Source organism: Otolemur garnettii, unplaced genomic scaffold, assembly GCF_000181295.1.
Source record: "Otolemur garnettii isolate 467f Iridium unplaced genomic scaffold, OtoGar3 scaffold00028, whole genome shotgun sequence".
In the NCBI taxonomy this organism is placed as follows: Eukaryota; Metazoa; Chordata; class Mammalia; order Primates; family Galagidae; genus Otolemur; species Otolemur garnettii.
Genome location: NW_003852423.1, coordinates 8,590,335 through 8,616,574, shown reverse-complemented (window position 1 = coordinate 8,616,574; position 26,240 = coordinate 8,590,335). Strand labels below are relative to the sequence as shown.

Sequence of the window (26,240 nt, the reverse complement as noted above, 5' to 3'; positions counted from 1 at the left end):
CTGACAGCCAGACAGGGGTGTGATCTTAGATAACTGGCAGTGCCTGGTGCCAGGAGCATCTGCCTCGGCCAATCTGATGGCATCTATACACCTGTGTAGGAATAGTGAGGGGTGGCCTCAATACCTTGTTTTAATGCCCAAGAAACAATATTTTGGGACCCCAGCCTTCCTGTAACACAATAAAAAAAAATTCTCATTTCCAGGAGACCACCAAGTAGTGACAGCGCTCATGAAAACTGATGACATCAGTGGGGACAGGCCAATCTTTCATAAGTGTCCTTAAACAAGGGAAGAGGGCACAGATAGCAGGCTAGATGGAGACAATGAAGACGAGAAGTACAGAGACAGATTAGAGACCTTACCAAAAATATGTACTTTAACCTCATCCTCTGGACTTGAGGCTTGGCCAAGTGCATTGCTATGAGAATGTCAGCAGACTGGGGCGCAGCGGAGGCTTCCAGTGTGCCTGTGCGCTGGGGCTTGCCCTCTGGAGTTTCTATTACCACCGTGAGAAGAATCTGTTTCATTTAGCTTAGTCCAGCTGACCCAGACTAACATGACGTAGCAGAGCTGACCTCAGCCAGCCCGCAGATCCAGGGGCATACACACATAATAGACTTCACACAAACTAGGAATCCACAAACTGGGATTGTCCCTCCCACCTTAGTGAACACACCTATCAATAAAGAAGTTGTGCACAGTAAGAAACTATGAAAAGGGCCCCACACCGAGAATGTTTTGTTTTTCCCATTAAAAGTGATGGCTCACTTCAACTTTGGCAAAAATTAAGCCCAAATGTGAGGGGGAAAAGCTCAAACTGGCCCAGACGACAGGTTAGGTTCTGCTGTGGGAATGTTTAAAGGAGATGTAATTTTTTTCAGAGTTACCTTTCCTTTTTTTCCCTAAACTTATTATCTTGAAGTAACTTTAGACTTACAGAAAAGTTGCAAAAATAGTACAGACAGTTCCTGTCTCCCTTCACCCTGCTTCCCCTAATGCTAATATTATACCCACAGTATCATTATCAAAACCAGAAATTTAATTAACTAAACTTCAGCCTTTATTTGCATGTCACCAGTTTGTCTACTAATGCCCTTTTTCTGTTGTAGGATCCAATTCAGAACCTCTCATTATTTTGTCTCATTAATCTATTATAAACTGTAACAGTTCTTTATTTTTCCTTGACATATATGACCTTGACACTTTTGAAGAGTAGTGGTCAGTTATTTTGCAGAATGGGTTTATCTGATGGTTTTTCATGATTACAATGAGATTATGCATTTATAGTAAGAACAGCACAAACACATATGTCCTTCCCAGTGCATCCTGTGGGCAGGGGAGGAGGCCTGAGGGGACACTGTCTTGTTACTTAGTGATGTTAACCTTGATCTCTTGGTCAAAGGGGTATCTTAATGGTTTCACCCTTGTTAAGCTAGTGCTTTCCTTTTGCATTTATAATTATCTTGGGCCAGGCACAGTGGCTTATGCCTGTAATCCTAGCACTCTGGGAGGCTGAAGTGGATTTCTTTAGTTCAGGAGTTCGAGATCAGCCTGAGCCAGAGTGAGACCCTATCTCCACTAAAAATAGAAAAACTAGCTAGGCACTGTGGTGAGTACCTGTAGTTCCAGCTACTCAGGAGACTGAAACAGGAGGATCATTTGAACCTGGGAATTTGAGATTGCTGTGAGTTAGGCACTCTACCCTGGGCAACAGAGTGAGACGCTTATCTCAAAAAAAAAAAAAAAATTATCTTGAGAAAGATACAAATATCCTATTTCTTCTCAAAACTTCACCTGCTAATTTTAGCATCCATCAGTGGAACTTGCCCGTAACAATTATTACCGTAGTATTTGCCTAACAGTAGCTCACAAACCCAAACCTAAAAGGAAGCAGCTAAGGAACCATCCCTTCACTTCCCAGCCCCAGTCTAACCAATAATGAGATCTGAACTCAGTGTACAAAGGGGTAAGAAAGGTCCAGTTCCTGAAACCACGGAGTCTCAGCCACAATTTCTGGCTGCTTTGCAGGTGAACCGAACAGCAGTTGACAGATCTTGCTTAGAAGGAAAAGAGAACAGCCAGGGAGCACAACCAACTTCCCTGCTAATCAAGGTGAATAGAGCCATGACATAGAACAGAAATCCACAGGACTCTGTTTAACACAACCAGGATTCAACTTACTCAGCCTTGTTTTCCATTTGTAATTAGAGGCACAAAGCAATGGCCTCCTCCTGTGCTACCCCGCAAGCAGAGCCCCAGACAACATCCTCATCTTCAATAACTCTTCCCCTTTATCTCACTCTGCCTGATGCTTAATAAGCTGATTGCTATTTACTTTGGACCCACAGCTAATCTGTTAATGATTGATTTTAAATTTTTACAGTCATTTGTCTCTGGCAGGACCTGGGACTGCAAAAGGCACTCCTTTCCTACCTGATGAATTGGCTTTTTCTTTAGGGAAAAAAAAAAAAAAGGAAAGAAAAAACGAAAAGAAAAAAAGAAAAGAAAAGAAAGAAAGATCTAAGTCAAAAGTCTTCATAGTTACATTTTGCTGACAATTGGCATTCAATGAGAAATTTCAATGCAAAAAAGGAAATGGTAACTCTTCCTGGGAAATTCATCTGCCATTGAAATTGTCAGCAAATAATCTAAGTGGACATTTTACTAATGGTAGCATGGGGTAAAGACCTTTTTTCCATATGAAGTAAATTGTAATTGTACTATAAATTTAGAGAGCCTAAAATTCTTAATTAACAAAATTGATGCTCATTGTCCAACTGGAATGGGATATCTAAACTAATGCCATTACAGTTCCTTAAAATGATCTAAATGGCACACCATATGATGTATGTATTCTGTGTAGGATATATGCATAAAAGCAAATTTTGCTTTCCATTTAAAAAAAAAAGACAGCTGAGTAGACAATGGTTGTTTTAATTGGTATCACACAGCACTGCTCTTCCATTTAATCACTGCTTCTAAAAATGGAACCATGGATAACTACTGGGTTCTGGAAAGTAGAGGGAACACCATGAACGCTGTGCACATTTATAAACACTGCTTCTTCCACAAAGTTAAGCTTTCTTCAGAGATGCTATCTCTAATTTTGTAAACAAGAATGACCCCCAAAGCTTGCATTCCTAGCAAATATTTATTAAAGCACACCCCAAGCCCTCGCATCTCAGAATGGACTTAAACTCCAAGTGTCTCTGAAAGACGAGAGTGATTTCAAACGTGAACCAGCACTCCGACGTCGTGAAAAGGAAGGACACGGGGCAAAGTGGTGTTTTGGTATCTGTAAGTGGTGGCATGTCTTCCTGGAGAGCCAGTGCTGTAAATTAGTGGATGAGACATTTTGCAGAGCCTCTAAAAGGAAAGGCTAAACCGTCTGAAGGATAAAAGCCCTAATCTTATTAATATTTTAGATCCTGCAAGACATTGAGGCTCCATCTGCTGTCAGCAATACCTGAGAAAGAATCAAGGCAGCTGGGAGACAGAAACCACGGCCTCCCAGTGGTCTACTGACCTTCTTGAGAGGCAGATATCATGTGACAGCGAGTGCCTATCTCAGCAGACACACTGGAAACAGGAGAAAGTGTTAAATATAACCAGGTAGACAGTGATGAATTGACATACTGAAAAATCGAACGCTTCAGTAATCAGCCTAAGGATCTGATACCAACAACATTTTTCAGTTTTGTCCAAATTCATTGAAAGGTGTACTTTAGCAAGTTCACTTCTCATTGGTAAGACCTTTCATCTTTTTGCTGCTTTTCTGATTGGATTCGGTGTCATCGTCGGTTTGGGTGGCTCTGTGCACAGGAAGGAGACAGACTTGGATGAGCACAAATAAAAATGGGTTTTACCCCAACATTAATTCTAAAACTATTAAATATCTATCAAAATGGTTATTTAGGAAGAATTATTAAAGCCACGGTATATGAAAATGCATCAGGTACTGCTCCCTAACAGCACAGTAAACCTGAAATATTGAAATATTACCCTCTATTTTGCAATAAGAAGCTTCTCTAACTATAATTCTAATTACAAAACTCTAATTAATGTCTACATGGCTTCAGATAACTTCATTAAATCTTCAGAATATTTATATTATCCAAAGACAATCTCCATCCATTAGAATAAAGAAATCCTTTAAAATAGCTTCTTTAAATGCTGCTGATACGTTATTCTTTTTATGAGACACGGAAGGCATAAAAATTACTTTTAGGTTTCATTCATCTCTACAGTAGTATTCCAAAAATTTGTTAACTTAAAAACAATTTTTTTTTTCTGATACAGATGCAACAAGGCTGTCAGCTGAGATCATTCCCTCTTTAGGGGTTTAAACAAAAACTGTCTGAAGCCTCCATCCCACATCCTGGGGGACGGCTAACATCCTCCCTTAGATGCCTGAGAATTCCTGAGAACGCAGATTCTCATGGCACTGCTCTCTCCCCAGTGGCTTCTTTTGGCTGAATTCTTGATCTCACTTGTCTCTCATCTCCTGTGGCTGCCCCGTGCCAACCTAGATTTTGCATGTAGCCCATCTTACTTGATTCCCCAGTCCCTAAGTTCTCCATCAGGGCCCCTCCCGTGCAGGTGCTGGCCCCATATACCGTTCTGCTTCTCCCTCACTCCATCCCGCTGCCCTCTTCTTTCTCCTCTGCTTTCCCTCGCCCCCAAATTCCTAGAAACTTCTTCCACCAAGCAGTTTGCTAAATCTTTGCCCAATTCCATACTGTCGAGAGCCAGGCTATCTCCTAAGGGCCTTATCTTGCTAGCCAAATGCTTCCATTAAGGTGTCAGGCAGTTCTCTCCCTGAAAGGAATTCCTGGCAGGCTCTTACAATAACAGCATTTTCCTCCAAGCTGCCCAGATATCACAAGGAAGATCTGACTCACTGCTACAAACATTCAGGAAAAGAAACACAAAGGACAACATTTCGTGATAAGCACCAGAGGAAAGCAGGGAAGGTCTACAACAGATAGAAATATAAAATCTGAATCTCAGGGTTGGGCGCCCATAGCTCAGTAGTTAGGGCGCTGGCCACATAGACCCAGGCTAGAGGGTTCAAACCCGGCCTGGGCCTGCTAAACAGCTATGACAACAACAACTACAACAACAATACCCAGGTGTTGTGGCGGGCACCTATAGTCCCAGCTACTTGGGAGGGCTTAAGCCCAAGAATTTGAGGTTGCTGTGAGCTGTGATGCCACAGCCCTCCCAAGGGTGGCATAGTGGGACTCTGTCTCAAAAAAAAAAAAAAAAAAAAAAAAAAAATCTGAATCTGAGGCTCTGAAACTTGGAGCTAGGGCTTTGAGGGGGTGCTGCTATCAATTCACCCTGGCAAGGGACTATAAAAGGATTGATTCACAGAATAGCCAAGAGCCATGTTGAGCTGGTAATGAGCCTCCAACCTAATATCTTCCTAAAACTCTAAGCTCCTGATTTTCCCAGAAAGTTCCATATGGGAGCTCCATGAATGGTACCTTACGTGCAACTAACTGACATCCCATTGCAGACTAAGGCAGAACTAAGATGAGAGAATGCCCACGGCTTGGATGGGTAGAAAGAATTCTAGGAACTGACACCAAGTCAATTCCTTTTGCTTCATTCCCAGCTTATGTACGGGAGATAAAGCAGCTCTCCAATACCCATAAGGTTTAGACTGCTCAGAACTATATGGATAATAACACAACGTGTGACACACACACCCACATTAGATCAATAGCCACAGCACAGTGTTAAAGCCCCAAACCCACGAACATAAATAGAGGGCGACTCAGTTCATTGGTGAATTCAGACACATCCTAACCTCTATTGAGATAATTCATGCAGAAAATTTTACTTTACCATGTCAGCATAGGTTACTGTTCAGTGCATTCTCTTCTGCTTCTTATAGCAAAGTAATGATGATTTCTAAACAAATGACAAAAGTTAAGTCAACTAGGTTCAAGCCTAAACAAAATACCTTCTCTTGGTTCAGTGTCAGAAGTGTATCATCAGTAGCAACTATGTTTAACTGAGAGAGAGGCAAAGGTAAGAGGGGTCAGTATACATTGGAATAAAATCACTGCAAACTGCTTCAGAGGGAGTAGTTAATTAATAACAGATTTTATTTAAATGCTGTAACCCATAAAACATTTTCCCAGCTACAATATGGCTAGGATCAGGGACATGCTGGACAGAACTTGCCTGTGCACTGACAGAAACATTGCATTTCAAGGGTCCGGAGAAGAAGGTGACTTGCCACACACTTAATCAACTGATCAAACAATGTCCTTTGACTTATAACATACATGATTCAATTTATTTGTATTGAATTCACATATTCAGTATGTGAAAAAAAGCAATTGTTTTTATAATAATAGTAAATGCTTTTATCATATTACAGGCATTGTTTTAAGAACTTTATATATGCTAACTTATGTATCATGTACTCAATACAACAATGCTATAAAGAAGGTGCTGCTGTTATGCCCATTTTATAGATGAAGGAGCCAAGGCAGAGAGAGATAGTCTAACTCACCCAAGGTCACACAAATCACAAGTCGCCAAGCTGGGATATGAGCTCAGGTAGTCTGGCTATCCAGGCTTCACACTTACATACTGACTGTTTCTACTAAATGTGGGCGCACAGGTGAACCTCAGCACTTCACAGTAGCACGCCAGAAGCCAGGAAGGGCTTCCTGTGGTCTGATTAACAACTAAGTACCCAATGGTCTGGGGACTAACTGCAGGGAGGGTAATGGTTGAATTAAAGGAATTTGCCTTCCAAAGTATTTTAGAATATATGGGTTTGGTTAATTCCAAAGCATGGGGTGCCTTGAATCACAGGCTGTTTAAGTGTGCCCAGTAGAGGTTCCAAGGGTCTGCCGAAATAGATAAATATTTTTTGTGTACTAGATTTGATAAACCAGAAGGTGAAAAATAATTTAACACTTTTCCTTCTCTCCTTCTGGGACTGTTTCCTTTGCAAACCATTTCTCCTTTGAAATACCCGAGTATAGGCAGTCCCTGAGTTACAAACATCTGATTTACATACAACTTGCACTTATGAAAGAAGGCTAATACAGTAAGTTTCTGATTTATAGACATAGTCTGACTGATGTACAACTCACACTTACAAACAGAGGTTATAGTAATAAGTAGATGTGCCTGTTTCAACTCACGTACAAATTCAGCTTAAGAACAAACCTATAGAACCTATCTCATTCATAACCTGGGAACTGCTTATAAACACTAAAATCTGGCATAGTGACTTACATCTGTAATCCTAGCACTTTGAGAGGCTAAGGTGGGAGAATCACTTGAGACCAGGAGTTGAGACCAGACAACAACAACAAACAACAACAAAAATAGCAAAATTAGCTTAACATGGTGATGCATGCCTATGGTCCCAGCTACTCAGGAGGCTGAGGCAGGAGGATCACTTGAGCCCAGGAGTTCCAGGTTGCTGTGAGCTCTGATGAAGCCACTACATTCTAGGGAGGGCAACAGAGTAAGACTCTGCTCAAAAATCAAAAAACAAAAACCACTGAGCAAATAAGCTAGCACACAGTCTGGATTAATGGAGGCTACATTAATGAGATTATACTGCAGCAGTTATGGTTAGGGTGACCAGATTTTAACATGTGTAAATCGGGACAACATGGGGGGGCGGGGCAGGGGACAAGGTGGGGCAGGGGACCGGGGCAGAGCAGGGCTTGACAACAATGCAAACTTTGATAAGCAGTTCTCTATAATCACTTCTCAACAATTATTTGTTATTATTACAGTTTAACATTATAAAATTAACAAAAATAATATAAAACTCATATTCTGGTGAAATAGCCACATGGCAGCTGAAAACCTGTTCTCCTGCCCCTTCATGCATTCTTTCTAAAAATCCGGACTTTTTAAAAACGCGACGGGACGCGGGACAAATTGTTAAAAAGCGGGACGTCTGGTCACCCTAGTTATGGTGAGTCCTAATCTCTAACTTGATCCGTGTAACACGGTAAACATGCCTTACCCTACACCGTCTTGCATTTAAGCACCGTCTTTGACACAGCCAGTTGTCAACCCTAAATGCATTTGTGCTTAAATCAGGCAGCTGGGCAGTTGGGTTCTCCCCAACTTATTGTCCTCTGCCCTTAATTTTCACATAACAAACACCCATGTGTTCAGGTACTGGTTTAATTAACTTTCACTTAATTATTTTCCCCCTAGGTAGACGTGACGCTGTTGGCAGCCTCTCTTCTCGGATTTTAACAAAGGCCAAAATCTGTTCAGGTGTCCACCTTTCCCACGTGTGACTCAGAATTAATCCTAACTGGGCCGAGATTGGTTTGGGCACAGGCAGGTAAACAAATTCGTCAACTCAAGGGTTTCTGAGACTGATTTCTATACTCTTGAAAAGACATACACGGTAGAAAGAGGCTGTCCCTGCTTCAGCTAGATGTCACTGTGTCTAGATGTGATGCCTGGAACTACAGTAGCCACTTACAATTAGAGGCCAGCTACCCTGAGAAAGACAGACCAGGAAGATGGGAAGGACCTGGGTGAGAGAGAGGTCTGTGAGACATCAAATTAAACCACTCACGGAACCTCCATCCTCCCAAACTTCTCCAGTTAGATGAAATAATAGATGTCCTCTTGGTTTAGCAAGTTCAGTCAGGGTTTTTGGTGGCTTGCAGCTGAAAAGATGCTATACACAGCAGCAGCAAATACGACTGTATAATTCACTTTAATGAATTTGTTCAACAAATATTAATTAAAAATTTCCTATCACCAAGCATAGTTCTAGAACTAGGATATAGAAATAAATAGACAAATTCCTGCATTTATGGAACATGTGCTCTATTGGGGAATTCACTTTGTACAGTGTCTTGTACAGCAGTTCCTTCTTATCCCTGGGGGATACATTCCCTGACCCCCAGTGGATGTCTCAAGTGTAGTTAGTACTGCACCCTATATATCCTGTTTTCTCCTGCACATACATACTTTTACAATATATGAAGTTTAATTTATAAATCAAACATAGTAAGAGATTAATGGCCATAACTAGTGACAAAATAGAACAATTATAACAATATTCCAGCATGAACTACTCTTGTAGTTAGGGGTCATTATTCAGTAAGATAAGGGTTGCTTGGACACAAGCAAAGCAATGCCAGACAGTCCATCTGACACCCAAAGTGACTAACGGGCAGATAGCGCACACAGCTGGATATGCTGGACAAAGGGAGGACCCTTGTCCTGGGTACGACAGAGTGGGACAGCATGAGATTTCATCACACTACTCAGAACAGCGTGTGATTTAAAACTTAGAAATTGTTTATTTCTAAACTTGTCCATGTAATATTTTTAGACCAAGGGTAATCAAAACCATAGAAAAGCACCATACAACAAGCACAGCACCAAGTGGGAGAGGAAAGACATCCAGTGTTGGTGGGATGGGAAGAAAGTCACACTTTTAATGCACTAGCACACTTTTCCAAGACTTCCTTTCAGTCACCACAGTCACATGGTGAAGTTGGTGCCATGGTCCCCATTTTACACACAAGGGCTCAGCAGCAGATCCAGGATCAGAATCCAGGTCTTCAGGCTAACTCTGGCCTTCTCTCTACTCTCCTGCTCCCTCAGTCCAGCAGGGTAAGGAGTGGCTCCCTTCTGGTGGCAGAGAGACCCACCAGGCCCTGTGTGCTGGGAGATAGACCTGTCATGGCTACATGTCTCCTCCCTAGTCTCAGGCCATTGTATGCCCTGTGAGAACTGTAAACAGGACAAGGCAGTAAAATTCAGGATGACCCCAAATAGATGGACATCTGGCAACTGGGAGATAAACACTCAGAGCTTCTAATGAGCTGTGACCATGCAGAAAGGAGCAGAGCTGGGTGCCCTGAAGGATTTGTGGTTTCCTGGCCCATCACCTCTAACCGAGGCTGCCCTGCAAGGGATGTGGCCCCAACCTCCATAGAGACAAGCACAAACCACTCCTGGATCATAAATAGGCTGGGAAAAAAGAAGGGATGCTTCTTTCCCAGAGAACCACATGTTTTGCACTAGGAACAAGGACCTTTCAAAACCATCTGCTTGCGTGCTGTTTAGTGACAGAGCCGATAGTGGCTTCCATTTATTGAGCACATGGTAGATACCAGGAAATACGCCAGGTCTTTTCTCTGTAAGAGCCTATTACATAGTTAGTTCTATTGTTTTTCCGGTTTTTACAGATGAGGAAACCAGGACACAGAGAGTTTTACAAATTTGGCAAAGATCTCAGAACAAGTAAGTGGAGGAGCCGGGATTTCAACCAAACCAGTAGCTCCTTAACTACTGTTCCCCAGACCTCTCTATAAAGGTTTTTGGAGTTTCAAGGCATTCTAGGACACTGCTTCTCAGTCGATCCAAGGTAAAGGATCAATGTGCTCGTTTGTTTGTTTTGTCAAATTCCCATAGATTTATACAGAATCCTAAAATGCCTACAGAGTCCCAGCACATAAAACTCATTACCTGACCTGGTCTATGTACAAGACCATCTTCTGACTACTTCTTAGATGGTCCAACAATGTCAAATTGCTATGAAGCTTTCAAAAAATTTCCTCTCAGTTTATGTTTTTGCCTCACTGTGGACCCGTAGCAAGTAGTTTTTAGACAGGCACTAGACCACACGCCACAACACTGACCTATGGCACTTAACCTGCAGCCCCCTTAGCCTGAGGGGTCTACTTTAGGCAATGGGTCTGCTTGAGGCACAGGCATATTGCAGAGAAAAGAAGCCCAGAGTTCAAAAATCAAAATGAAAAAGAGAAGAAAAGAAAGAAAATACTTTTATAAAATATTAGTTCGTAGAGCTAAAACTATCTTTCATGTTATGTATAGATAAGGCACAATTGTCCAACAGTAGAAAACGGAAAAATAATTCTGGTAAGGGCATTTGTTGGCATGGTATATAGCCATTGGAGGGTGTATCAGTCAGCCCAAGCTGCCATAACAAATATAGACTGGGTGACTTCTAAATAACAGAAATTTATTTTCTCACAGTTTGGGAGGATAGAAGTCCCCAGATCAAGGTCCAGCAGTGGAGATTGCTGGTAAAGGCTCTCTTTCTAGCCTGTAGGTGACTTTGTGTCCTCATAGAGAGATGAGTGAGCGCTCTAATATCTCTTCTTATAAGGACTAACCCTATTGAATTAGAGCCCCATCCATATGACCTCATTTAACTTTAATTCCTTAAAGGGACCATCTCTAAATATAGTCAAATTAGGGGTTAAGGCTTCAACCTATAAATTCTTGAGGGACACAATTAAGTTCATAGCCAAGGGACAATATAAAAAAAAATTAATTAGAAAATACCTATGATATAATGTTAAATAGAAAACAAGTTTAGCATATAAAATTATATATCCAGTATGATCCCGCCTCTAACACATCAAAATCTATCAAGAAAGGACTTTATAAATGATCTTTTAATTGTAATCCTTAATTGTAAATTGGTAGATTATTTTACCTAGCAGCTTGCATCAATCTTTTTCTTGGTAGACTTAATCATAACTCATCTACTTATTTGAGAAAGCTATTGCACACACACATTAATTCTCACTAAGGTGTAAATGACTGATAACTTCTATTATTTTCAGGAACAGTTGCCTTTTGATAGGCGATATTAGCTGACAGGAATTAATTGTCAGATTTTAGCTATCAGCAATGCAATAGGAATAGCACTTTGAAATCAGGTATCAGATGAGCCCCTTTGGAATTCCTGATATTATACAGCATAAGTCTCTCAAGCTTGGTCTGAGTTCTTCTCCTACCAAATGAAAAAACTAGCAAGTCTTTGCCTGTACCAACAATTCATGAGACTAACAATACAGATGGCCACCTTATTCACCCACTTAATAGGTATATATGTGGGAGCTTTTATTTAGGATTTAAAACTTACCCACTTTCCAAAAGAATTTTAAAACACTTAAGAAAATTCAAACAATGTAATTACAGACAGAATAGAAAAGTTTACAATGGCCAAAGAAAGAAAGAAAGCTATCACTATCATACAAGGGAGCAACACATCTGGTTTCTGTTCTCCTCTTAGAACACAGCATAATTTTTCACTCAATAAATACTTGCTGATTGATTGTATCTCCCTTAACACTTCCCACAGTAGGTGTTCAAAATGAATAAAGTTAATCCCAATGCATTACCTGCAAAGTTTAGCTACCTCCTCCTAAGAAATTTGAGGAAATCAAGACCCAAATAATGAAGTATTTTGTAAATTCCAAAGCAATCGCTTGTTCTGATTGTTCTATTTTTCCACTAAACCATGTATAGCATCTCAGGCCTGATGTACATTCTGTGTTATCACTTTATAATGTATTTAGAGCTCAACAGACACCCCTTCCCCTCACCTCACCATCAGATGATCCACATAGGTCAAATCTGGTGTCAAGCAAATTAAAGTGTTATTTTATTATCCGAAGTAATTGTTTCTGTATTAAAAGGCCATTATGCTGAATTGGTTATGTTGGTGATTATGCCATTAAGAATGTTGACTACCTATTGGTTTAGCTGAATGCCTATGTTTGTGAAAGTCTTCTTTAAGCTCTCCTATATGTGGCAAATCATTCTTAACTGGGTACTCCGAATGGTCTGTGGACGTCAGATGTATTTTTCTAAGCCATTAGCACATTGAAGCCCTTCCCCCAATTCCCCAATCAACCATTAATTAACAGTATAAGAAGAAAGAATTAGGCTTCCCATTGTGATGTGGCTGGGACTAAACCTTTCAGCAATGAAGGTGCTTAGAACCAGTTGCTGGCTGAGCTCCCTTATTCCCATCAAATATGCTATCATAGGGAACAGAGAGGGGTAACCAGAACAATGCTTTTATTAAGAGCATTTTTTAATCTACTGGATAAGAATATGTTTTTTAAAGCTTCAAGGAATCTCAATGTCATATATAATCTCAATGTTATATATAACATTGTTATATATCTCAATGGAATTTTGAGACAAATACATTAACTGAGCTTTCATATCTGAAGACCCACTAAGAGCTAAGGCCCACATTAGGCAATTCAACACTTATAAATCTCTGCAAGGGTTCTTATTTTACAGATGGGAAAAGAAGCTTAGAGAGAAGAATCTACCAAAGCCCATGGCAACTTGGAAGCTGTATCAACAATCACTTGTGTGTGTCTCTAACACAGGCTTCTGTCGCATATAAACCACAGCAGTCCAGCTCCAAGCTTACATTGTATGCTAGGAAGTTCTCATGCCTAAAGACCATATGATTAATCATAAATCAACAAAACTCTGTAAAATTCCAAAAAATAAGCTTTACAAGAAACAGGCAAAATCTTTTTGTGATAACAGACACACACACACACACACAGAAGGACATTCAAACAAAGGCTTGAACAACTGGAAAATCACGTCTCATTCTCATTTTTCTTTTTTGAATTTTGCTTTCAACTGGCTTTTAATCGTCTTAGTTTGAAGCTTTTTTATTTTATTTTATTTTTTATTTTCTTCCCTTAGTGATTCTCTTGCCCTTAGCGTCCCAAGTAGCTGGGACTACAGGTGCCTGCCACAACACCTGGCTTTTTTTGGTAGAGATGGGGATTCACCCTGGCTCACTCTGGCTCAGGCTGGTCTCGAACCCCTGAGCTCAGGACAATCCACCCACCTTGGCCTCTCACAGTACTAGAATTACAGGCATGAGCCACCACACCCAGCCATGTCTCATTCTCACATAAGAAGACAGACAATTGTGAAAAACCCAATTCTCCCCAAATTAATCTATACATTTATATAAACTGTTTAAATTATAAAATTAGAATGAAAATCCCAACACAATTTTTTGGGAAACTTGAAAATGATTCTGAAGTTCTATCTGGAGTAACAAACATTCAAGAATAGCCAGGAAAATTCTAAAAATAAAAAATAATGAGATATTAAAAGAGTGGTGCTGGCACAAAAACAGATTGAGCAAATGACCATGATTGGACCTAGAAAATGTGTGTGGACATTTAGCACATAATCAAAGCAGCATTTTATATAAGTGGTACTAAGATACATTATTCAAAAAATGATCTTGAAAAAACTGGCCAGCTATTCGGAAAAAAAAAAAATAGAACTGCATCCCAGCCTCATTCTTTATACTTAATTAAATTCCAGAAGGATCAAAAATTTAAATGTAAAAGTTGGAGCTACAAAAGTAATAGTGGAAAAACAGATGAAGTTTTATTATCCAGGAAAAATGGCACTCTTTCTTATCATAAGTTGAAGGCCAGAAATGAAAAGGGAAAAAAAATCTGATAAATTGTGTTTCACAAAAAGTATAGAACCCACAGGCCAGGCACGGTGGCTCCTATCCATAATCCCAGCACTTGGGAGGCCCAGGCGGGTGGATTGCCTGCGCTCACAGATTGGAGACCAGCCTGAGCTAGAGTGAGACCTTGTCTCTAAAAATAGCTGGGCGTTGTGAGAGGCTGAGGCGAGAGAATAGCTTAAGCCCAAGAGTTTGAGGTTGCTATGAGCTGTGACACCACAGCACTCTACCAAGGGTGACAAAGTGAGACTCTATCTGAAAAATAAAAAAGCAGCAAACAATAATCTGAGAACAAATATGACTCTTAAGGGGTTAATACTAACCTTAAAAAGAGAGTATATATAATACTTTTTTCTCTATCTTCTCTACAGTGTTTGATTTTTTTACAGTGAGCATATATTTTGAGAGATTTTCTATAATTGGATTTTTCAAAGGGCATGAAAGCCTTACAAATTGACCTTTTTTTAAAAAAAGGTTTCTCTCTCTTCTCAATATTTAGTTGAGTTTAGTAGTTAGGTCCTATCACCTATGTGTTTAGACTTCCAATCATTTCTCTCCTCATACGTAGGTATTATCTTACTAGCTAAAAGCAATTCTGGAGTCTTTTTATTGTTTACTTAACATTGCATCCTTCCTTCCTTCCTTGGCCCATTTATTTGGTCAGTCTTTGTTAAGCACCTCTACATGGTCCAGTTGCTTTACTGGGTGATAAGCACATAAACATTTTTGGAATCCTAACGCTGAGTGATATAACTTTCTTCTTTCCCAAGTTTCTCCAGGAAGAAGCCAAATTCCACAATCAAACCATAGATCCAGAAATATCAGCCATACAACTATTTTGAGGTTAATTTTAATAATCTTGGGAAATGACAAGGAAAAATTTTAGGGCGATGTCTTAACAGTTGAAGACTAACAACAAGAATTACTTTCTAGGCTGGGCGCGGTGGCTCATGCCTGTAATCGTTGTGCTCTGGGAGGCCGAAGCAGGTGGACTGTCTGAGCTTATGGGTTGGAGACAAGCCTGAGCAAGAGCGAGACCCTGTCTCTAAAAAATAGCTCGGCATTGTAGCAGGTGCCTGTAGTCTCAACTACTGGGAAGGCTGAGGCAAAAGAATTGCTTGAGCCCAAGAGTTAGAGGTTTCTGTGAGCTATGAAGCCATGGCACTCTACCAAGGATGACAAAGTAAAACTCTGTCTCAAAATAAAAACTAGAATTACTTTTATGTAGTACTCACAATCCGGGATGAGTACTTTTGGATCTCCTGGTTATACCAATATAGAAATACAGTAGAACCTCCATAGTTGACCACTTCCCCACATTGATCATTTCCTTAAGTTGACCTAATTTTCATAGACTTGACATGTATCATATGTACCTCTATATATTAACCACCTCTGTAAAGGTTATATCTCGATGACTTGGACTGTGATACACAATATTAATTTACCCTCTATGAGTTCATTGGTTGAGTCCACTCTAGACCAAGGGGTAGAAGATGTGGGCTTTGCCCCTTAGGTTTATTTTTTTTTTCTTTAGTATAAGTTCATTTTTCATGTTTTATTCTTACCAAGTGTTGGATCAGGCCTAACATCCTATTGTTTATCACATGTTGAGGAAGATTTTTTTCAATGTGAAGGACCAGTCCAAATTCTAGGTACCTCCTACAATTACTGAAAAATTCTACAGTTAATTGAGACATGATGGCCCAAAGGAAATAACTTAAAGAGCTGACATTGAAGGAGAAGGTTGGTCTTCTACATTTTCTGGAAAGCAGCAGCCAAAGAAAGATGGTGGGTTAATTTTGTGCTAGCATATAGTTAGCAACATCCCAAACTGTAAACATGAGTACTTGGAGGGATATGGAAAGGAAAGCAGAAACCTCTAACGGAAAAGACGAAAAACTTTCCTCAGTAAAGTCAATGAAGACACATTATGCTGGCTCAAACAAATAAGGGCCGTTAATTCTTGAATCTCTAAGCCCATGATCTAAGAGGTTGCTAAAAAATTAGCACAGTAATTCGGGGTGGCAAATTTCAAACCATCAAGTGGTTTGCTCAAGAAAGTTAAACTGCAACATGAGATTTCCCAGAAACCCTTTGTGGTAAATCCAATGATGTCACAGTAGAAATAGTAGAAAAGTTCATCAGAAAGTTCTTGGACTTTGGCTCGGCGCCCATAGAACAGTGGTTAGAGCTCAGGCCACATTGACGGGGGCTGGCGGGTTCACGCCTGGCCTGGGCCAGCTAAACAACAATGACAACTGGAACAAAAAAAATAAGCAGGAGTTATGGTGGACACCTGCAGTCACAGCTATGTGGGAGGCTGAGGCAAGAGAAACCCCTGAGCCCAAGAGTTTGAGATTGCTGTGAGCTGTGACACCATAGCACTCTACCCAGGGCAACATAGTGAGACTCTGTCTCAAAAAAAGAAAGAAGTTCTTGGACTTTGCTAGAGGTTTCAAAGATGATGACATCTGAAAAAGAGTGTAGACTTTTTTCCAAGATGATGCCTGACAGGAGCCTCATCTTGAAGGGTAAGAAATGTAAAAGTCTGAAACTTTCCAAAGAACGTTTCACAGTCCTGCTTTACACTAGTTCAATGGAAGAGAAACCAAAGCCCTTGGTGACAGGTAAATCAGCAAATTGGTAAATACACATTCAAGAACCTGAAGTACAAAAACCACCTTGTCACTCGCCAGTCAAATAAATGCACATGGGTGACTAGTGCTTCGTGTGGGGAGAGAGTAAGGAGTGTCAATCAAGGACTGAAGAAGATGGCAGCACCCGTAGCTTGGTGGATAGTGCTCTGGGCACATACACCAGGCTGGCAGGTTCAAACCCGGCCCCAGTCTGCTGAACAACAATGACAATTGCAACAACAAAAACAAAAAAAATAGCCAGGCATTGTGGCGGGCGCCTGTAGTCCCAACTACTCAGGAGGCTGAGGCAAGAGTTTCACCTAAGCCCAGGAGCTGGAGGTTGCTGTGAGCTGTGATGCCATGACACTCTACCAAGGGTAACAAAGTGAGACTCTGTCTCTAAAAAACAAACAAAAATATCCCTGCCCTTTGGGCAGCGCCCATAGCTCAGTGGGTAGGGTGCTGGCCACATATACCGAGGCTGGAGGGTTTGAACCTGGCCCAGGCCAGCTAAAACAACAATGACAACTGCAACAACAACAACAACAAAAATAGCCAGTCCTTGTGGTGGGCATGTGTAGTCCCAGCTACTTGGAAGGCTGAAGCAAGAGAATCACTTAAGCCCAAGAGTTTGAGATTGCTGTGAGCTGTGATGCCACGGCACTCTACCCAGGACGACGGCTTGAGACTCTGTCCCAAAAAGAATTGAAGAAGAACAAATGTCTATTCTATAGACAGTAGACAGCTGTCCTGGCCATCCACAGGTGAATCATCTCATAAAGGTGACAGTCAAATTTCTGCCTCCAAACACAACCTCCAAAATATAAACTCTTGACCAAGGCATGATCAGAACACTTACAATGCACCACTGATCCCAGCTCCTTCAGCAGGTCACTACTCAAACACAAACCTGTGGTCTGCCTGTGAGAGCAACGTCATCTGCTGCATGAGTTAGTGTTCTGGATGCTGGCCTCTGGGTCAGTTCTGCTTGGAATAAAGTTCAGCCAGCAGCAATACACGAGTGTTTTAAGAAAGTTGGACTTGACACAATCCAAGACTATGTTTTGGCCCCATCAGACAGTCCGTCTTCCCTGGCAGAATTCAAAGGAGTAGATTTTGAAGGTTGTTGCAACAGATGAGGAGGTGGCAACTTACAGTGACCCTGACCCAGAAGCATTTTTCCAAGCAATAGTTGACTGAAGTCCAGACCAAAGTAAAAGTGCATGAAGCAGCTGATGAAGTGTAAGATGCAAGGGAGGATGCCAAAGAAATCGCAGAGACTCCAAAAGAAGAGAATGTCGGACATCTGATAATGTGGTTAAAGCCATTTGATGTCTAAAAATGGCCAGGTTTGCTGAGCGGTGCAACCAGTGTTAAGAGTGCGAGCGCTTTCCCCACTAACATTTGTAAAAAGAATAAGAAACAGAATCAGATTGACTGTTTTTTCAGAAAGAAAAATCATAATTATGGTTTAATAATATAGTAATAAAATAGTAAATGCACTGATATTGATAATGCATTGATTTTTAATAATATAGTAATAAAACAGTAAATGCATTGATTTTGTATGATACCGTATGTATGGTTTTACTGTGTTTTGATTAGGTATGATTTTGTGTAATGTTCTCTAATGAAAGCGGTACCAGAAAGTACAGTACCAGTAGGTATCAGTACAGCAGGCTAGTTCCTTATGTTGACCACTCTGTCTGTATGTTGACAAAGTTGTTAGAGCACTTGAGTGGTCAGCTTACAGAGGTTCTACTGTACTCACATCTCCTGGCACCTGACTTACATGTGTGGATACTCTGCCAGGTGCCCTGCCTCATACTGGTTGAGGGACACACCCTTTCACAATGACCAGTCCTCCAAAACGATCTTTACCATGGGATTAATTTGGGAATGAATCTTTGATGAAAAATTCTGCTATCTGAATAAAGAATGCAGGTCCCCAAATCCTGACAATGACGTGGGCCTGGCCCCTGCTCACCCAGGCAGTAAGAACCTACTCTCATCATACTCTGAATCAACCTCGTGCTGTCCTTTGATTTTTTGAGGAAATCAGAAATTTGTTTTCACTGGCCAGGCCTTGTTCCATGTCAATGACAATACCAAAGTTGGCTCAGTCAGGAATCCCCCTTGGCAAACTTCGGCATGCGTCCCATACACAAGGTGAGGTCACAGGAAGCCATGTTGAAAATCCCAGTATCAACATGAGCCGAGGTTTCGGCAGAGCCTCTCAGACCTCTTGTTGCTATTTGTGAAACTCAAGACGGTGACTTGATAGGGCTGGCAAGACAGCCTTCTTCAAAAATGCAATAATTTCACCAAATTCCCCCATCTTAAGCGAGTCACTGGTCATGAGTGATGTCGTCAGGGCCCACGTTTGGTCCTGCGGGCAGTCTGTTTATTTTATTTGCTTTTAGATAGCCTTGAATACAACATGGAATACTTGGACTCTAAAAATTGGGTGAATTATTTAAAGTCCATCTAAAAGCGCAGATTTTAAACAAGTCCCTCGTTCTTGTGGGCAAGATGGGCTGAGTAATAATTCTCAAAGAGTACTGGTGTCAGCTTAAAGGGAGGTCTCTAATCAATAGGCCAAGGAGTTCCCTCTATCTGTAGACACTGCCTCAGTCGAAATGTTTCCCTTTGCCACAGAGGAGGACATGGATGGCAAGCTTATCAAGTCCAATAAAATTCATCCTGCATATGAATCCTAAGAAACTGGACACTTGACGTCCAGCTCTACAATGTACTTCAGAGAAACCATTTAAGCAATGTCTGTTCAACTTTCAGAGTGGAGATAGGATTCAATTGCCTACAAAGAGTAATTACCAAAAGATTTATACCGCCTATGCTTTGTTTTACTCATTTTTAGTAATATCCTCTCTTTTCTTTTTTTGTTTTTGGAAAGATATATGAAGCCTCTGAGGTCACAGTAAGTGCCTAGAGTGGTTAGTTGCAGCAAATTACACAAGGATGCAGCCACTTACTACCATCTTGAAGGAACACCCTGAGATCTCACACAGTGCCCCTCAGTACAGAGAAAGGAAGATAAAGTTCTTGCAGACAAGACTATATTAGAAATTGGGGCCTTGGCAGCCATTGCTCTTTGTAGTTCGGTCTCTGAGTGTAGGGCTGATGCTAAGCAGGGGATTGCATGCTATTCAGTGGGAGACCCTATCAGATTTGGATATGTTCTTTATATTTGATTGGACTTATAGTAGTTTCAGGCATGTGGGACAGTTTCTAGGATTATATAAGAAAACTGGCAAATTGGTATTTCTTAGATTGGATAATGCAGAAAAAACACCATTGCTACACATGCTAAAAGAAGCCAGACTCGGACATTTCCCAACATTACATCCCACTTCGGAAGAACTGACCAGGCTGGCATGACTTTTACAACTTTCGATCTAGGGGGACACGTTCAGACTCAAAGAGTGTCAAAAACGACCTTTCTGCCATCAATGGCATTGTATTTCTGGGGGATTGTGCAGACCGGGAAAGGCTGGTAAGAGTCAAAAGAAGAACTTGACTCAGTAAAGGCAGATGAAACCATTGCTAATGTGCCTGTACTGATTCTTGGGAATAAGATTAACAGATCTGAAGCCATCAGCGAAGAGAGATTATGAGAGATGTTTGGCTTAACTGGTTAGACAACAGGAAAAAGCAGTGTATCTCTGAAAGACCTAAATGCCCAACCCTTAGAAGTTTTCATACGTAGTCTGCTCAAAAGACAAGGTTACGGAGAGGATTTCCACTGGACGGTGCACTACATTGATTAAAACCAACCTGTATTGGTTCCACATCTCAGAGATTTTAACACTACCCATGCATAACTTGAATTCAATAGATTTTTGTTGCTTATAAAGCAGATTGTTTTTAGATTATTAATATTGTATCAACTTAATTTTAAGCAGAATTGAAAACTGATTCAAGTAAGTTTGAAAATCACACTCTTAGCTTTCTAATTCCATAAAAACAATTAGTTTTTTGGAGTTTATAACCTGACATTACTCCAGCGCCATTTATAAAGAACAACTTTCCAGCAGCACATTTGAAGCACTTTTTAAGAACATGAAACTGCAAATATCAACTATGTTTAAAACCCCATGGTGTTGAATTTTTTTATGTACTTTTCTGGAACTAGTTTTTAAATTTTAGATTGTATGTCCACCTAGCTTAGGTGTACAGTTATTAATTAGGTTATCAATGATTGCATGATGCCTTATAATTCTCAATAATATTTTTATAGGCAAATATCATGCAAAAAAATAATTATCTTTGGCAAAATAAAGGAAAAGAAGAAATTATCCAACCATTTTACAACTGAGGCACTGTAAAGCTAGGGGGTTTTCACAAATGCCCCACTGTAGTTCAGATACAGAGTCTGAGCGAGAACCCCCAGGCCTTCCCTCTGTCTCATCCCTTTATGCTCCAGGACACCTGACCCAGTGCCTCCTCCCCCTTCTACCCTCCTCTCCCACCTGCAACATACAACCCTTATGAGCCATTCACACCCACATTTCCAGAAAGCTCACTTTCCATGGTCTGGACACCACTCCCTGCTCATCTTCCAAGACCAGGTCAAATGTCAGACCTTGGGGAAACTTTACTTACTCCATCAGAGTTAGCTGCTCAATGATCACTTCATCTGCACTGTGTGAACTTTCAGCCTGGTTGACATCCACTGTCTCTCCTGCTCTGAGCTCCTGAGAGAAAGGATTATATGTCGACATCTTGAATGCCCAGCTTCAGGTAGAGCCAGACATATGGTAGACAATAATGGCCAACTAGAACAAGCAAACAACAATAGAAACAACTCCAGACCATGCTCCATGCCACAATTTTGTGGATGCCACAGAGATAAAAAGACAAAGTTCCTGTTCTCAAGGGACTTACAATCTAGTGGAGGAGTCACTTACAACTTCCCATTAAATATTTGCTGAATCCTGAGTTAAAGTCATCTAATTCCAGTTCTTCCGTGTTGATAGTGTGATTTGTGACTCTATTTTTTTTTTTTAATCTTGACTAACAGGACTTCCTACTTTATAGTCTGACTTCCTCACTTGGCTGCATTTATCACGGCCCCCACGACTGGGCTCTCAGCATAAAGCTGTGCAGAGAAATTGTTAGGGAAATTCACTCTTGCACTTTATAAGTGCCCTCCATGCTAAAACATCACATTGGCCTGGAGTGGGAAGATATGCACACATACAGTTAGCTGGAGAGTAAGATGGTTCTTGGCAATATATATTGTCCCAGAATTTCCATTGCTAAAAACTATATGAACATACTTGCACAAATCCTCAAATGCAAATGCATGAGAATACTCATTACAGTGATGATTGAAATAGCATAAATTTTAAAATTATTATATCCATATCCTGGAATTCCATGCAGTCATAACAAAGAATGTAACAGACCTAAATGTGCTGAGAAGGGATGCTCGATATACACTCATGCGTCACTTAACAATGGGATACTTTTTGAGAAATGCATCATTAGGAGATTTCATCGTTGTGTGAATGCTATGGCGTGTATTAACATAAACCTAGATGATATATCCCACTGCCTGCCTGGGCAATATGGTGTAGAGCAATAAACCTGTTAAGTATGTTACTATACTGAATACTGGAGAAAACTTTAACACAATGGCATTTATAAATATAAACATATCCAAACATAGAAAAAGTACAGTAAAATATAGCTTAACAGACAAAACCCAGTACACCTATATAGGGCACTTACCATGAACAGAGGTGGCAGGACTGGAAGTCGCCTGGGCTGAGTCAGTGATTAGTGGGTGAATGTGGCCGGGCCTAGTGGCTCAAACCTGTAATCCTCTGGCAGGTCAAGGTGGGAGGATTGCTTGAGCTCAGAAGTTTGAGGCCAGCCTGAGCAAGAGCAAGACCTCATCTCTACTAAATAGAAAAACTAGCCTGGCATTGTGGTGAGTGCCTGTAGTCCCAGCTACTTGGAAGCTGAGGCAAGAGGATCACTTAAGCCCAAGAGTTTGAGTTGCTGTGAGCCATGATGCCACAACACTCCTCCCAGGGTAACTGAGAGAGACTCAAAAAAAAATTTTTTTTGTTAAAAACTTAGATATGAACAGAGCCCTTAGACTAGGCCTACACAGGGTCAGGAGCATCAGTATCACTATCCCACTAGAAGGTCTTCAGGGCAATAATACATACGGAGCTGTCATCTCCTGTGATAACAATGCCTTCTTCTGGACACCTCCTGAAGGACCTGCCTGAGATGTTATTATATAAAGTTAACTTTATATATATTTGTGTAAAATGTTAGATATATTTGTGTGTGTGTGTATGTACACATATAATACACTTTAAAATAATAATAAAAAGTACAGTAAATACATAAACAGTCATTATTTATCATTGTCAACTATAATGTATAGTACACAATTGTATGTGCGATACTTTTACACACTGGCAGCATGGTAGGTTTGCATAAACAGCGCCACCGCATGCCAGTAATACATTTTGTTATGATGTAGAGACAGATACAATCTTAGTAGGCAATAGGAATTTTTCATCTCTGTAATAACCTTTTGGGACCAACATTGTGTAAATGTATGCAGCTTGTGGTTGATCAAAATGTTCTTAATCAGCACATGACTTTGTATCTGTTCTTTTTTACACAAATTTTACAAACATTACTCTTCAATGTCTTGTATTTTTCAATTAATAATTTCAATCAATAATACAATCATACACCCCATACAGTTGACTGTAACAGTGGTGGTATAGAAGAAAGGAAGGAGAGGGAAAATTCGTTTTTTATTTCATACACTTCTGCAGTATTTAAATTACTGTTTTTTGTAATTTTTTGTATGTTCAATATTTTACTATTGAACATATTACATGTGTGATTTTTTTAAAATGTATTCCAACTTATCAACTTCTTTTTTTTTTTTTTTTTGAGATAGAGTCTCACTATGTCACCCTCAGTAGAGTGCTATGGTGTCACAGCTCACAGCAACCTCAAACTCTTGGGCTTAAGCGATTCTCTTGCTCAGCCTCCCAAGTAGCTGGGACTACAGGTGCTATTTTTTGTTGCGGTTGTCATTGTCGTTTAGCTGGACCGGGCCGGGTTAGAGCCCTTCTTGTTTTATCTATTTCAGCCTAGCCAACCAGGTTGTCTCAGAACAGAGATTATTTATTCCATGTAGCTCTCAACCTCATATGCATCTCTCAAGCTTATTCTCCTCTAATCACTTTCTTGCTTTATATATGAATCTTTCTAGGCCTTTCACTATGATAAACCAGATGAAACCATCAGTACATGGATCCTCAATCCAGGTATTGAATGACAAAAAGGCCATCTGGTGAAAAAAATGCTAACTCAATTGCATCAGTTAAAATATCAACAAACATTAGCGATGCCACAGTGTCGTGAAGCAGGAGGTCAAAAACCCACGCACCCTTCAGTGGGAGTCATGGTGGGACTTAACTGGGGCAGTTCTGGTCCTGCCATTAGGACCAGGAGCATTCCAATCTCAATGAAAGTGCATAAGACACCACCATTAGCCCCGGATCATTGCCACGATAGACCCAAACAATTCCAGTCTATCGTGTCAATGTGTATTCTGGGAGTCTTTAACACACGGATCATTGGCGAGCTGTGCCATAAAAGCCCTGTAGGAGCCGTGGCCGTGTATGGAATCAATGCACACTGAGGGACTCCCCCATGCCTGGATCATTTGCCGCGCATCATGTCAATGCATACTCCGGGAGCCCTTACTCCGCAGCCTGTGCGTGCTGAGGAACAATGTACACCAAAAATCCTTATGAAATAGTTGCTACAGTGCATACACAGTATTCACTTTCCTGAAGGGCATGTCAGCAACTTTAGTGTGCAACAAATAACTCCTAAAAGGCACAAAACGCTCCTAGAGGCTCCACACCCCGACGGATGGTCCGTGGCATTACGGCCCAGCTGTGGGAGAGCGTGAGTTTCCTTTACAGTGAACAAAGGCAAAAAGAGCAGCTTGCAATCTAAGCTACTGCTTCTATGCAGTGTTGTGGGGTTTTAACATAACCCCAAATACTTTCAAGTTATTTTCCTGGGCATTTGATGCCTAAGATCCAAGGATCTTCCCTGTCCCTCCCCTGTTCCAAGGCATCTGCAGTGTAAAGAGGGAAGAGTTTAGAGGAAAGCTCTGGGCCTTAAGCCTCTAGACCAGTGTTTTTCAACCTTTTTTATCTCACGGCACACTTGAACCTATGTTGATCAAAAAAGAGTAAAAAAAAGTATATTTACTGTGCTTTGAACTTCTTTCCAAAATAATGTAATTAATGATCTTTAAAAATTTTCTCGGCACATGTAAGGTCCTCTCACTGCACATTGGTTGAAAACCACTGGTCTAGATAGACTATTGCTACCAGAAATATAACACCAGCCACGTGTATAGTTTTAGATGTTCTTTGTAGCCACATTTTTTAAGTTAAAAAGAAACAAATTTAATTGATTATAATACTATATTTTTTCACTCCTGAACTATTACCGTTTTAATATCCAATCAATATGTTACAATCATTACTGAGACCGTGTGCATTCTTTGTTTCCTACAGGGTCTTCTTTACAATTTTCCACTAAGAGAACATCTTGATTTGAATTAGCCACCTTTCAAGTGCTCAGTAGCCTCCTGACGTCAGGAGCTGCCCCAGTGGGCAGCACAGCTACCGAGGACTAGGAAAAGGAATCCCAGGAGCTTAAATGGTCACTGTTCTCCAACCACCTGTCTCCAGGCAGTCCTGCGTCTGTCTTTCCACCTCATTCCTTACCTGCGCTGTAACTCTTGCACAGCCTTCTCCTAGCAGCCTTGAGTGCATGGCTGTTTTGGTTTTGTTCTGCAATCATAAAAATGACCACAAACACGCAGAGCGGGGGAAGAAAACTAGGACAGGCCCGAAGCCAGTATGAGGTCATCTTTCTTAGAGATGGAGGAGCAGTGGGGAGTAAGGGACTGCGGCAGCGGAAGGAGAGGGAGGGCGGCCGTGGCGTTGACTGAGTGTGAGGGTGGCGGCCTCACTGCGGCCACTAACTCTTTGCCCAAATGTGCCACCAGCAGGGCAACGGGCCGTGCACCTCGCGGTCGGGGGGTCACCGGCAGTCGGCCCTGGCAGGGTCGCTGGTTACTGAGGCTGTCTTGCCCGAGACACAAAGGAGGAGGAGGAGGAGAGGGGAGGGAGACGCAGACAAAGACGCGGGGGAAGAAAGGGAAGCGGGGAGAGCTGGAGGCGCGGGGCGCGGGGCGGCGC

At 41.0% G+C, this 26,240-nt stretch overlaps 1 pseudogene; it reads left to right on the top strand.

Moving 5' to 3' along the window:
* The first annotated feature begins 20,144 nt into the window (after positions 1–20,144).
* On the top strand, positions 20,145–20,738 carry LOC100953347 (annotated as a pseudogene).
* The last annotated feature ends 5,502 nt before the right edge of the window (positions 20,739–26,240 follow it).